Here is a 13,658-nt window from a genome sequence, read left to right on the forward strand (position 1 = left end):
AGCTGTGGAAAAGTTTATACAGCAGAACTGGTTCCCCTTTTTTCTTATCTTTCTTTAATATAAATATCTCTCTTTTTAAAATTTGGTATCTGGCTATCTCTTTTTCTGACTTTTTCCTCTAGCTTTAGATGTGTGGTTTCACATTTGATCTACTGTTCTTTCATCCCTTGAGTCATTTTATCTCCCCACAAGGAGCCAGAGGAGAAAAATGCTTGTTTCCCCTTTGAACACTGGATTTAAAAATTAAATAAACCATTATTATCACAACCTCACAGCATGGGATTGCATACAGTGGCACCATAATTAATAGATGAGTGCAAATTAGTTCAAGGTCTCAGGAACAGGTCTCTAAAATGTTGAAAATTCTAAGAAACATAATTGAGGCTTATATTTAATTGTTTTAATACAAGCCCTATCTACTACTGAGATGTAGTAGTATAGTCAAAGAACTCACATGGAATAGCCACACATACCATTCCCAAGGATAGGTTCATGTTTGTTTCTTCAAGTACTTGATGCATACAATGGCAGTTAACCTTTTTCTAATGTGGTGTAAAATTCAAACAATCTCAAAACTTACATAGCTGGAAATCAAGTGATTTAGTTTTGCTTTGTGTCACTACTTTTATTAAATAATTATTTATGAACCTTTCTACGTGCCAAGAACTGTTCATATTACTAAGGATATCACAACAAAATCTTGGCCTACTAAAGTTTTTATTTCAAGGGTAAATCATAAATATATAAGCATAAATATTTTGGATAATGGTAAGTATCTCTTAAAAGTGTCTACAAAACAAGGTTATGAGATAGAGTGTGGTAGTTGGGGGATTGTTGCTACTTTAGCTATGATTGTCATATGAGGCCTCTCTGAGAAGGTGGTTTTTTTCAGGTAAATGTTGAAAAGAAGACAGTCATGACAAGAGTATTCCAGAGGGAGGACAGAGTAAATGCAAAGACCTTAAGGCAACTATAAGCTAGGCCTCCTCCAGGGACTGGAAAACTATCTTTCTGGAACATAGTAAATAAGGAGGAATTGATAGGAGTTCAGAGAGATAGCCAGGGGTCTGGTCTATCATGTTGGACGTCATTGAGCTGAAATGGTGGTTTCCCTAACAAACACCATGATCTATCAATCACAGTACCCCATTGTCTACCTAATAGGTAGTAGATGCTCAATAAATGTGTCTTGAAATATAGTCTCTCAAGAGAAGAATACATCTTTAATTATAGCTATTGTTTTAAAATATAAACGTATAAAAACTAACATTGAAAGTTGATTATGAGTATTATTTTCTTCTGTGCAGCAGAACACATGGCTCAGAAACTGTTTTCCTCTTTTCTCACACATTTTAGAAAATGAAATATAATTAACTCTTGGTAAGAATTTTCTATTTGGCTAGAAGGAAACACTGGCAAACGAAATTAAATTTCCCTTAAAAATTAATTGTTTCATAAAGAAAACCCCAAACTTTATGGAGTGTTCCTATTTCCAAGAATAATGAGTCACATTTTTATTCAGTTAAAAACTACTGAACAACTGTACTGCTTTGAAATTTCAAGAACATCATTTGCATTCAAGTTATGACTGTCCTCTTTTTTTATCCTACTACCATTATGTTTTTTCTTAGCTTTTCATGTGTTAGATGATTCATCTCTTTCTGCTTATCCTTACTAAGAGAATGTTTTATTACAGTTCCCACTACCACCCTCACCATCCCTGTTACTACTACGTGTCTCTAATGAGAGGCTGGTTATCAGTTATTATACTCTAGCTGCACCAGTTAATATAGCATTGAATACTCCTACATGGTTAGTAAAATACGGCTGCCCTAGAGCTCCTCACAGGGCTCCTGATGTCCCAGCCCCTTCCCTGAACCTCCCTAATGTCTGCTATCAAAAGGGATGATGCCAGACCCCCAAGACCTTGTTCTAACATCACAACCTGAATCTGCTTTAATTGATTTGTGACTATGATGTGCAAAATATTTTAAATATTACCTCTGCTTCTATGAATCAAGCACTCACATTAGCAGGCAATGTGCTAAGAACTTTAACTATATAATCTTATTACAAGAAAAAGAAATCAACATCCATGAATAGTTGGTGTTATCTCCATTTTACAGATGGGAAAACTAAAACTCAAAGGATATTGTGACTTGTCTAAGATCACATTGCCAGTAACTGGCTTGACTAAAATTAACCCAGGGCTGTCTGATTCAAACACCTGCATTGTCAACTAGGGCTTTGTGTTTTGGGTAGCAGAAAGTATGTGGGTACTTTTGGTACATGTATGTATGCTCTTTAGCTGAGATAAAATGAAAAGCAAAATATTTTTGCCAGTCTGAAGTCTACTGTATTTGGGAGGGACGTTTAGAGAAAGCTGATATCTACAGGGTAGAACATTTCATGATTAGCCCTCAGGTTTTATTTGTAAAATTCTTGCTTCTGTTCTGAACTCTGTTCAGAAATTTTAATGCTTATGGAGAATATTTCCACTAAAGACATAACAATATTTCCCCTGAATTGGAAGCTGAGTAAGTCTGTTACAGGGCCACTTTGTTGTTCTGAGGTCAGTTTATACATAAGCCCCCAGAAAGGTGTTATTATGTTGTCCAGGTGATATATTTTAAATATCAAGGGGCAATTGGGTTGCATCTGTGTTGTGGAGTCAAAGGGGAGCACAGATGGCACCCATGGGATGCCCTAGGGTACATGTTTTTACTACTAGGTTCAAGAGTAACAGTAATATAAGACCGCTGCAATGCTACACAGGTGGAACCACTAAGGGTTCAGATCTGTTAGGACTGAAGGCTTGGTCTATCCCACTGTAAACAGATCTCTGATCAGTTTAGGTGCTTGGTGAAAACAGAAGTAATCTTTAGTTGTTATTAGATAAGGGAAATAATAAATTCTCTCATGAGTAGTCCCAGAATTAAGGACTATATTATACTATAAATATGTTTTCTTCCTTCCCATACATGTGTGTATGTGTGTTGGGAGACAGACTTTTTCTTTTTAATTTCTCTCATTTTACCCATTGTTGAATAAAATGGGTTTGGTTACCTGTATGACTTAGTCAGTAGTTTGCCTATATACAGGTGGTATTCAGGCCAAAGTAAGGAAACACAAATCTCCCACAGATGATGGTGACACAACACATACCATGATTTGGATGCCTCCTTTTGATGATAAGGTGAGGTATTTTGCTTGCAATATGAGATAGTTGAATTGTGAGAAGCAAGATCATTGTTTTGAAGTGCAAAAAACATGCATTGATGTTGAACAACCAAAGTTTTAGATTGTAGGTAACATTAATAATTTTTACCCGTTCATCACTGGAATATCCTTTTATGTTTGGCAACTGTGTTTAAGTCTTCATGGGAACCAGAATCACCTGTCCCCTATAGAAACCGAGAAAACACCCTTTCTTGCACCAAAAGGGCAGGCAAAGGATTTAAGCCTTAACGTTTAGAGACACACTCTGAACCTGACATGGGAGTTAGTGCTACATAGATGTGGAAATATCATAAACTCAATTTTGGTGATGGTGGTGATGGCAGCAATATCAGCTTTCCAGATGCAACAGTGCATAAGATGACATCCTGTATCCTGCACATTAGCATCAGTGGAGCAAGCTAGAACATCCAGCATTTAATGAGAGTGGCACTGGATAGATCTCATAGTGTATAGTTGCTCTTAATTCCAATTGTTTTCCAAGTATGACCTTAAGGATACCTGGTGATTCTGTGTGTGACTTAATATCCTTCCAATAAATTTCAGGTTTTCTATTGCTTGCAATTAAAACCTCTAGATGATATGTTGGATTTTCCTATTATATTTGGCCATTTCAGTACAGATGTGGAAAGATAATGTCATATTAAACATGTTGACATTAATTGTCATCATGGACAGGGATCTCCTGTTATATTCTCACTTTAAATTTTTATTAGAACTCCAAATACATCATTAATGATTTCTCTAGAGAAATATGACAGCCTCCAGCTGAAGTAGAAAAGTAAATTCTGATAAAATGAAACCAGTCCAGAATGTTGCTTTAATCTATTTTTTCCCAGTGAACATGAATGTTTAAGGCTCTTTCCTCCTTAATTTAAATTCCTGAGTTTAGTTTCAAATAATATCCTGGTAAAGACAATTTTTATTCCTATATAGTTGAGGCTTCCAGTTATAATGAACCTGATTTTTAGAGTGTGCAGTAGAATTTACAATTAATGAGATTAAAGAATCTGAGCTTTCACCTCTTTCTCTTAACTAGATCTCACAAATGATTTTTAAAGGTTAACTCATCACTGCTTCAGGGATCCATGTTTCAGGTCTATTGTCATCTCATTACTGAAGTAGATTTCATTATATCCGGACTCATTATGAGTTCCAAAATACTATGCTGTCTTCCATCCTTTCTCTAATATCTGGGATGCTATAATTGTTCATTAAACAGCCAGCTTTGACAGACTTGTACTTTATTAAGTAGCCCATTAATCTGCCTGCTTGGGGCTCTGAATAACTGTATGTTAATTTCTATTGACCTTGCTTTTGCTGTTTTATATTTTCAGCAATTTGTGTGCACAATGATGACATGATCATCAAATTCTGTTATTGTTTTTATATCAGAGATCTCTCTACTAGAAAAGGTTTACTATTCATCACTAGTTTTTTTTCTTCTCGAAAGAAATAACTGCTTCATATTTGGAGCACTAAGACATTATTAGTAGTGCCCAAAGAAAATTATTTTCAATGTCTTTCATGAAGGATTTATTGGTTGTTTTGTATTATGTGCTGCTAAAATACATAGCTGGAATCTGCCTCTTTAGTTGTTGTTTTTTTATTTAACTGGAATAGGAAGGGGCTGAATTCTGTGGATCCTTAATTTAAAAACCTCGATTCATTTTAAAACACTTTCGTTGTTAATCAGTTTTCACTACAAAATTATACATATTTATGTAAAGGAACTAAATTTTAGAAAAGTACAAAAAAGCAAGTAGAAGAAAATGAAAACCATCCACAGTTCCCTGAGAGATAGCAACAGGCATTTTGGTGTTTACCTAAATTTTCTGTCTCTTTATCTTCCATCAATTCACAGATTTATTCATTCATTCAACAAATGTTTTTGTGTGCATACTAATGTCAGGTTCAGTTCCTGGCAATATAGTAGTAAACGAAACAGATTTAAAAAAAAAAACAAAAACCCTCTGTCCTATAGGGTATATAATCTGAGACACAGGTACACAAATACACACATAACGTCCTAATCCATATTCTGTTAACAACATGCATGGTTAGAATTTTTGTGTCATAAAATATTTAAAACATTGTGTTTTTAAAATTGAAGTAAAATAAAGGAATAATGTAAAATCAACAATTTAAAAGTGTACAATTCAATGGCACTTGATACATTCACTTTGTGACCATCACCTCTATCTAGGTCGAAAACATTTTCATGACCTCAAAAGAAAAATCTCATATCAAGTAAGTAGTCACTTTCTTTTCCCCCACCCCTTTGCTTCTGGAAAATACAAATTTGGTTTTTATCTCTGAATATTTCTGAATATCCTTAATATTTTATATTAATGAAATTATGCAATATGTGATGTTTTGTGTCTGACTTTTTTTTTTACTTAGCAAAATGCTTTTGAGGTACATCCATGTACTAGCACATATCATCACTTCATTCCTTTTATGGCTGAAAATATTCCATATATATATATATATATATATATATATAATATTTTATCTGTTCAACAGATGATGGATTTTGTGTTGTTTCCATCTTTCAGCTGTTGTGAGAAATGCTGCTATGAACATTCATGTGCAAGTAATTGTTTAAGTTCCTATTTTAAATTTTTAAGGGTTTATATACAGGAAGAAAATTGCTGAGTCACATAATAATTCTGTATGTAACTTTTTGAGGAACTACCAAACTGCTTTGTTAGTGGCTGCATTATTTTACATACCCATCAGCAATGTACAAAACGTTCAATCTCTTCATATCCTTTTGAACACATTTTCAATTTTTAAAACTTATAGTCATCCTAGTGGGTGTGAAGTGATAGCTCATTGTGGTTTATATTTGCATTCCCTTATTGACTCCTAATATTGAACAGTTTTTCTTGTGCTATTGCCTATTTGTATATCTTCTTTGGAGAAATATCTACTTTAGTTCTTTGACAATTTTTTAATTTAACTTTTTGTCTCTTGTTCTTGAGTCATGAATTCTTTATATATTCCAGATACTAGACATTTATTATATACATGATTTTGCAAATATTTCCTCCCATTATTTAGGTTTTTTTTTTTTTTTACTTTTCTTGATAATGTCCTTTGATACATAAAAGTTTTAAATTTTGATGAAGTCCATTTATCTGTTTTTCTTTTTTTTTTCTTTTGTTGCTCATGATTTTGGTGTCATATATAAAACTCCATTGCCAAATCCAAGGACATAAAAATTTAACCCTATATTCTTTTCTAAGAGTTTTATAGTTCTAAGTTTTATATTTAGGTATCTGATTCATTTTGAGAGAATTTTATGTGTATCATGCAAGGTAGGAGTCTAACTTCATTCTTGTTTATCTTGGAAAGTCTTTATACCCCCTTCACTTTGGGAGGAGAATTTTGCTGGATATGGAAATCTTGGTTGACAGATAATTCTTTCAGCAATTTAAAACTGCTGTCCCATTTTTTTCTGTCCTTCAGGGTTTATGATGCAAAGTTGACTATTAATCTTACTGAGAATCACTTGTATATGACAATCACATATCCCTTGCTGATTTTAAGATTCTCATTTTGTATTTGACTTTTGACAATCTGATTTTAATGTGTCTGCATAAATATTTTTAGTTTAACTTTGCTAAAATTTGTTTAGTTTCTTTGATGTGTATATTCATGTTTTTTTAATCAGATATGGGGAGTTTTCAGCCATTATTTCTTTGAATATTCTTTCTGTTCATTTCTCTCTCCCTCTCTATTTCTGAGACTCGCATTTTGTATATGTTAATGTGATTGATTATGTCCCACATGCCTCTTAGACAGGATAATTTCAATTGACCTATCTTCAAGCTTGCTGATTCTTTCTTCTGCCTGCTCAAATCTGCTATTAAAATGATCTAGTGAGTTTTTCATTTTAGTTATTTTAGTTTCCAGTTTGAGAATTTCTGTTTGGCTTCTTTAAAAAAATAATTATAGTAAATTATATATAATATAAAATTTATTATCTTAACCATTTTTAAGTGTACAGTTCAGTGGTATTAAACTCATTCATAATGTTGTGCAATTGTCAACGTCATCCATCTTTATAACTCTTTTCATCTTATAAAGCTGACATTCTATACCCATTAAAAAATAGCTCCCTATGCCTCCTTCTCCCAGTACCTAGCAACCACCATTGTACTTCTGTCTCTAGGATTTTGACTACTCTAAGTACTTCACATAAGTGGAATCATAGAGTTGTCTCTTTATGACTGGCTTATTTCACTAAGCATAATGTCATCAAGGTTCATTCATGTTGTAGCAAATGCCAGAATTTCCTTCCTTTGTAAGGCTGAATAATATTCCATTGTATGTATCAGTGGAATTTGGGTTGCTTCCACATTTTGGCTACTGTGAATAATGCTGCTACAAACATATGTGTACACATATCTTTTCAAGACTGCTTTTAATACTTTTGAATATATGCCCAGAAAAGGAATTGCTAAATTATATGGTAAAACTATTTTCCATTTTTAGGAAGCTGTCATGCTGTTTGCTGCAGTGGTTGTAACATTTAACATTCTTACCAACAGTGCCAAGGATTCCAATTTCTCTGTATCTTTTCCAACACTTAATTTCTTTGTCTTTGTTTGTTTGACAGTAGCCATCCCAATGGGCATGAGGTACTATCACATTGTAGATTTTTTTTTTAACATTTTTATTAGTGTATAATTGCTTTACAATGGTGTGGTAGTTTCTGCTTTATTACAAAGTGAATCAGCTATACATATACATATATCCCCATATCTCCTCCCTCTTGAATCTCCCTCCCACTCTCTCTCTCTCCCACCCAAATATGTGTTCACAAAACACCGAGCTGATCTCCCTGTGCTATGCGGCTGCTTCCCACTAGCTATCTATTTTGCATTTGGTATTATATACTAGTCTATGCCACTCTCTCACTTTGTCCCAGCTTACCTTTCACCCTCCCCGTGCCCTCAAGTCAATTATCAACATCTGTGTCATTATTCCTGTCTTGCCCTTAGGTTCTTCATAAGCTTTTTTTTTTTTTTTAGATTCCATATATATGTGTTATCATATGGTATCTGTTTTTCTCTTTCTGACTTACTTCACTCTGTATGACAGACTCTAAGTCCATCCACCTCACTACATATAACTTAATTTTGTTTCTTTTTATGGCTGAGTAATATTCCATTGCATAAATGTGCCACATCTTCTTTATCCATTCATCTGTTGATGGACACTTAGGTTGCTTCCATGTCCTGGCTATTGTAAATAGTGCTGCAATGAATATTGTGGTACATGACTCTTTCTGAATTATGGTTTTCTCAGGGTATATGCCCAGTAGTGGCATTGCTGGGTCATCTGGTACTTCTATTTTTAGATTTTTAAGGAACCTCCATACTGTTCTCCATAGTGGTTGTATCAATTTACATTCCCACCAACAGTGCAAAAGGGTTCCCTTTTCTCCACAACCTCTCCAGCATTTATTGATTGTAGATTTTTTGATGATGGCTATTCTGACTGGTGTGAGTTGATACCTCATTGTAGTTTTGATTTGCATTTCTCTAATGATTAGTGATGTTGAGCATTCTTTCATGTGTTTGTTGGCTGTCTGTATATCTTCTTTGGAGAAATGTCAGTTTAGGTCTTCTGCCCATTTTTGGATTGGGTTGTTTGTTTTTTTGATATTGAGCTGCATGAGCTGCTTGTAAATTTTGGAGATTAGTCCTTTGTCAGTTGCTTCATTTGTAAATATTTTCTCCTATTCTGAGTGTTGTCTTTTCGTATTGTTTATGGTTTCCTTTGCTGTGCAAAAGCTTTAAAGTTTCATTAGGTCTCATTTGTTTATTTTTGTTTTTATTTCCATTTCTCTAGGTGGTGGGTCAAACAGGATCTTGCTGTAATTTATGTCATAGAGTGTTCTGCCTATGTTTTCCTCTAAGAATTTTATAGTGTCTGGTCTTACATTTAGGTCTTTAATCCATTTTGAGTTTACTTTTGTTTATGGTGTTAAGGAGTGTTCTAATTTCATTCTTTACATGTAGCTGTCCTGTTTTTCCAGCACCACTTATTGAAGAGGCTGTCTTTTCTTCATTGTATATTCTTGCCTCCTTTATAAAAATAAGATGGCCATATGTGTGTGGGTTTATCTTTGGGCTTTCTATCCTGTTTCATTGATGCATATTTCTGTTTCTCTGCCAGTACCATACTGTGGTGAGTACTGTAGATTTGTAGTATAGTTTGAAGTCAGGGAGCCTGGTTCCTCCAGCTCCGTTTTTCTTTCTCAAGATTGCTTTGGCTATTCAGGGCCTTTTGTGTTTCCACGTAAATTGTGAAATTTTTTGTTCTAGCTCTGTGAAAAATGCCATTGGTAGTATGATAGGGATTTCATTGAATCGATAGATTGCTTTGGGTAGTATAGTCATTTTCACAATGTTGATTCTTACAGTCCAAGAATATGGTAAATCTTGCTATCTGTTTCTATCATCTTTAATTTCTTTCATCAGTTTCTTATAGTTTTCTGCATACAGGTCTCTTCTCTCCTTAGGTAAGTTTATTCCTCGGTAATTTATTCTTTTGGTTGCAATGGTAAATAGGTGTGTTTCCTTAATTTCTCGTTCTGATATTTTGTTGTTAGTATATAGGGATGTAAGGGATTTCTGTGCATTAATTTTGTAGCCTGCAACTTTACCAACTTCATTGATTAGTTCCAATAATTTTCTGGTGGCATCTTTAGGGTTCTCTATGTATGATATCATGCTATCTGCAAACAGTGACAGATTTACTTCTTCTTTTCCAATTTGGATTCCTTTTATTTCTTTTTGTTCTCTGATTGCTGTGGCTAAAACTTCCAAAGCTATGTTGAATAATAGTGGTGAGAGTGGGCAGCATTGTCTTGTTCATGATCTTAGAGGAAATGTTTTCAGTGTTTCACCATTGGGAACGATGTTGGCTGTGAGTTTGTCATATATGGCCTTTGTTATGTTGAGGTAAGTTCCCTCTATGCCTACTTTCTGGAGGGTTATTTTCATAAATCGGTGTTGAATTTGGTCAAAAGATTTTTCTGCATCTATTGAGAGGATCATGTGGTTTTTCTCCTTCAGTTTTTTAATATGGTGTATCACATTGATTGATTTGCGTGTACTGAAGAATCTTTGCATTCCTGGAAAAAACCTCACTTGATCATGGTGTATGATCCTTTCAACGTGCTGTTGGATTCTGTTCACTAGTATTTTGTTGAGGATTTTTGCATCTATGTTCATCAGTGTTATTGGCCTGTAGTTTTCTTTCTTTGTGACATCTTTATCTGGTTTTGGTATCAGGGTGATGGTGGCCTTGTAGAATGAGTTTGGGAGTGTTCCTCCTTCTGCTATATTTTGTATGAGTTTGAGAAGGATAGGTGTTAGCTCTTCTCTAAATGTTTGATAGAATTTGCCTGTGAAGCCATCTGGTCCTGGGCTTTTGTTTGTTGGAAAATTTTTAATCACAGTCTCAATTTCAGTGCTTGTGATTGGTCTGTTTATATTTTCTATTTCTTCCTGTTTCAGTCTCGGAAAGTTGTGGTTTGCTAAGAATCTGTCCATTTCTTCCAGGTTGTCCATTTAATTGGCATATAGTTGCTTGTAGTAATCTCTCATGATCGTTTGTATTTCTGCCATGTCAGTTGTTACTTCTCCTTTTTCCTTTTAATTCTACTGATTTGAGTCTTCTCCCTTTTTTTCTTGATGAGTCTGGATAATGGTTTATCTTCCAAAAGAACCAGCTTTTAGTTTTATTGATCTTTGCTATCGTTTCCTTCATTTCTTTTTCATTTATTTCTGATCTGACCTTTATGATTTATTTCCTTCTGCTAACTTTGGGGTTCTTTTTTTCTTTTTTCTCTAAATGCTTTAGGTGTAAGGTTAGGTTGTTTATTTGAGATTTTTCTTGTTTCTTGAGGTAGGATTGTATTGCTATAAAATTCCCTCTTAGAACTGCTTGTGCTGCAACCCATAGTTTTTGGGTAGTCGTGTTTCATGGTCAATTGTTTCTAGGTAGTTTTGGATTTCCTCTTTGATTTCTTTAGTGATCTCTTGGTTATTAAGTAGTGTATTGTTTAGCCTCCATGTATTTGTATTCTTTACAGATTTTTTTCCTGTAATTGATATCTAGTCTCATAGCATTGTGGTTGGAAAAGATACCTGATACTATTTCAATTTTCTTAAATTTACCAAGGCTTGATTGGTGACCCAAGATATGATCTATCCTGGAGAATGTTCCATGAGCACTTGAGAAGAAATTTTATTCTGTTGTTCTCGGATGGAATGTCCTATAAATATCAATTAAATCCATCTTGTTTAATATGTCATTTAAAGTTTGTGTTTCCTTACTTATTTTCATGTTGGATGATCTTTCCTTTGGTGCAAGTGGGGTTTTAAATTTCCCTACTAGGATTGTATTACTGTCAATCTCCCCTTTTATGGCTGTTAGCATTTGCCTTATGTATTGAGGTGCTCCTATGTTGGGTGCATAAATATTTACAACTGTTATATCTTCCTCTTGGATCGATCTCTTGATCATTATATAGTGTCCTTCTTTGTCTCGTGTAATAGTCTTTATTTTAAAGTCCATTTTGTCTGATATGAGAATTGCTACTCCAGCTTTCTTTTGATTTCCATTTGCATGGAATATCTTTTTCCATCTCCTCACTTTCAGTCTGTATGTGTCCCTAGGTTTGAAGTGGGTCTCTTGTGGACAGCATATATACGGGTCTTTTTTTTTTATCCATTCAGCCATTGTATGTCTTTTGGTTGGAGCATTTAATCCATTTACATTTAAGGTAATTATCGATATGTATGTTCTTATTACCATTTTCTTAGTTGTTTTGGGTTAGTTATTGTAGAACTTTTCCTTCTCTTGTGTTTCCTTTCTAGAGAAGTTCCTTTAGCATTTGTTGTAACGTTGGTTTGGTGGTGCTGTATTTTCTTAGCTATTGCTTGTCTGTAAAGGTTTTAATTTCTCAGTCAAATCTGAATGAGATCCTTGCTGGGTAGAGTAATCTTGGTTGTAGGTTTTTCCCCCTCATCACTTTAAATATGTCCTGCCACTCCCTTCTGGCTTGCAGAGTTTCTGCTGAAAGATCAGCTGTTAACCTTATGGGGGTTCCTTTGTATGTTATTTGTCATTTTTGCCTTGCTGCTTTTAATATTTTTTCTTTGTGTTTAATTTTTAATATTTTGATTAATATGCATCTTGGCATGTTTCTCCTTGGATTTATCCTGTATGTGACTCTCTGTGCTTCCTGGACTTGATTAACTATTTCCTTTCTCATATTAGGGAAGTTTTCAACTATTATCTCTTCAAATATTTTTTCACTCCCTTTCTGTCTTCTTCCTTTGGGACCCCTATAATTCAAATGTTGGTGCATTTAATGTTGTCCCAGAGGTCTATGAGACTATCCTCAATTTTTTTCATTCTTTTTTCTTTATTCTGCTCTGTGTTAATTATTTCCACTATTTTATCTTCCAGGTCATTTATCCGTTTTTCTGCCTCCATTATTCTGCTATTGATTCCTTCTAGAGAATTTTAAATTTCATTTATTGTGTTGTTCATCATTGTTTGTTTGCTCTTTAGTTCTTCTAGGTCCTTGATAAACGTGTCTTGTATTTTCTCCATTCTATTTCCAAGATTTTATAACATCTTTATTATCATTACTCTGAATTCTTTTTCAGGTAGACTGCCTATTTCCTCTTCATTTGTTTTGTCTGGTGGGTTTTACCTTGCTCTTTCATCTGTTGTGTGTTTCTCTCTCTTCTCCATTTGCTTAATTTACTGTGTTTGGGGTCTCCTTTTCACAGGCTGCAGGTTCGTCGTTCCCATTGTTTTTGGTTTCTGCCCCCAATGACTAAGGTTCACTCAGTGGGTTGTGTACGCTTCCTTTAGGAGGGGACTGGTGCCTGTGTTCTGGAGGATGAGGCATGATCTTGTCTTTCTGGTGGGCAGGACCACATTCGATGGTGTTTTGGGGTGTCTGTGACCTTATTTTTATTTTAGTCAGGCTCTCTGCTAAGGGGTGGGGTTGTGTTCCTGTCTTGCTAGTTGTTTGGCATAGGATGTCCATTGCTCTAGCTTGCTGGTTTTTGAGTAGAGCTGGGTCTTAGTGTTGAGATGGAGATCTCTGCTAGAGCTTTTGCCATGTAATATTATGTGGAGCCAGGAGGTCTCTGGTGGATCAGTGTCCTGAACTTGGCTCTCCCATCCCAGGGGCACAGGCCTGACACCCGGCCAGCACACCAAGACCCTGTCAGCCACATGGCTCAGAAGAAAAGGGAGAAAAAAAGAAAGAAAGAAAGAAAGAAAGAAAGAAAGAAAGAAAGAAAGAAAGAAAGAAAGAAAGAAAGAAAGAAAGAAAGAAAATAAAGTTATTAAAGTAAAACATAAAAAATAAATAT

Source organism: Balaenoptera musculus, chromosome 13 (assembly GCF_009873245.2).
Source record: "Balaenoptera musculus isolate JJ_BM4_2016_0621 chromosome 13, mBalMus1.pri.v3, whole genome shotgun sequence".
NCBI classification, from domain to species: domain Eukaryota; kingdom Metazoa; phylum Chordata; class Mammalia; order Artiodactyla; family Balaenopteridae; genus Balaenoptera; species Balaenoptera musculus.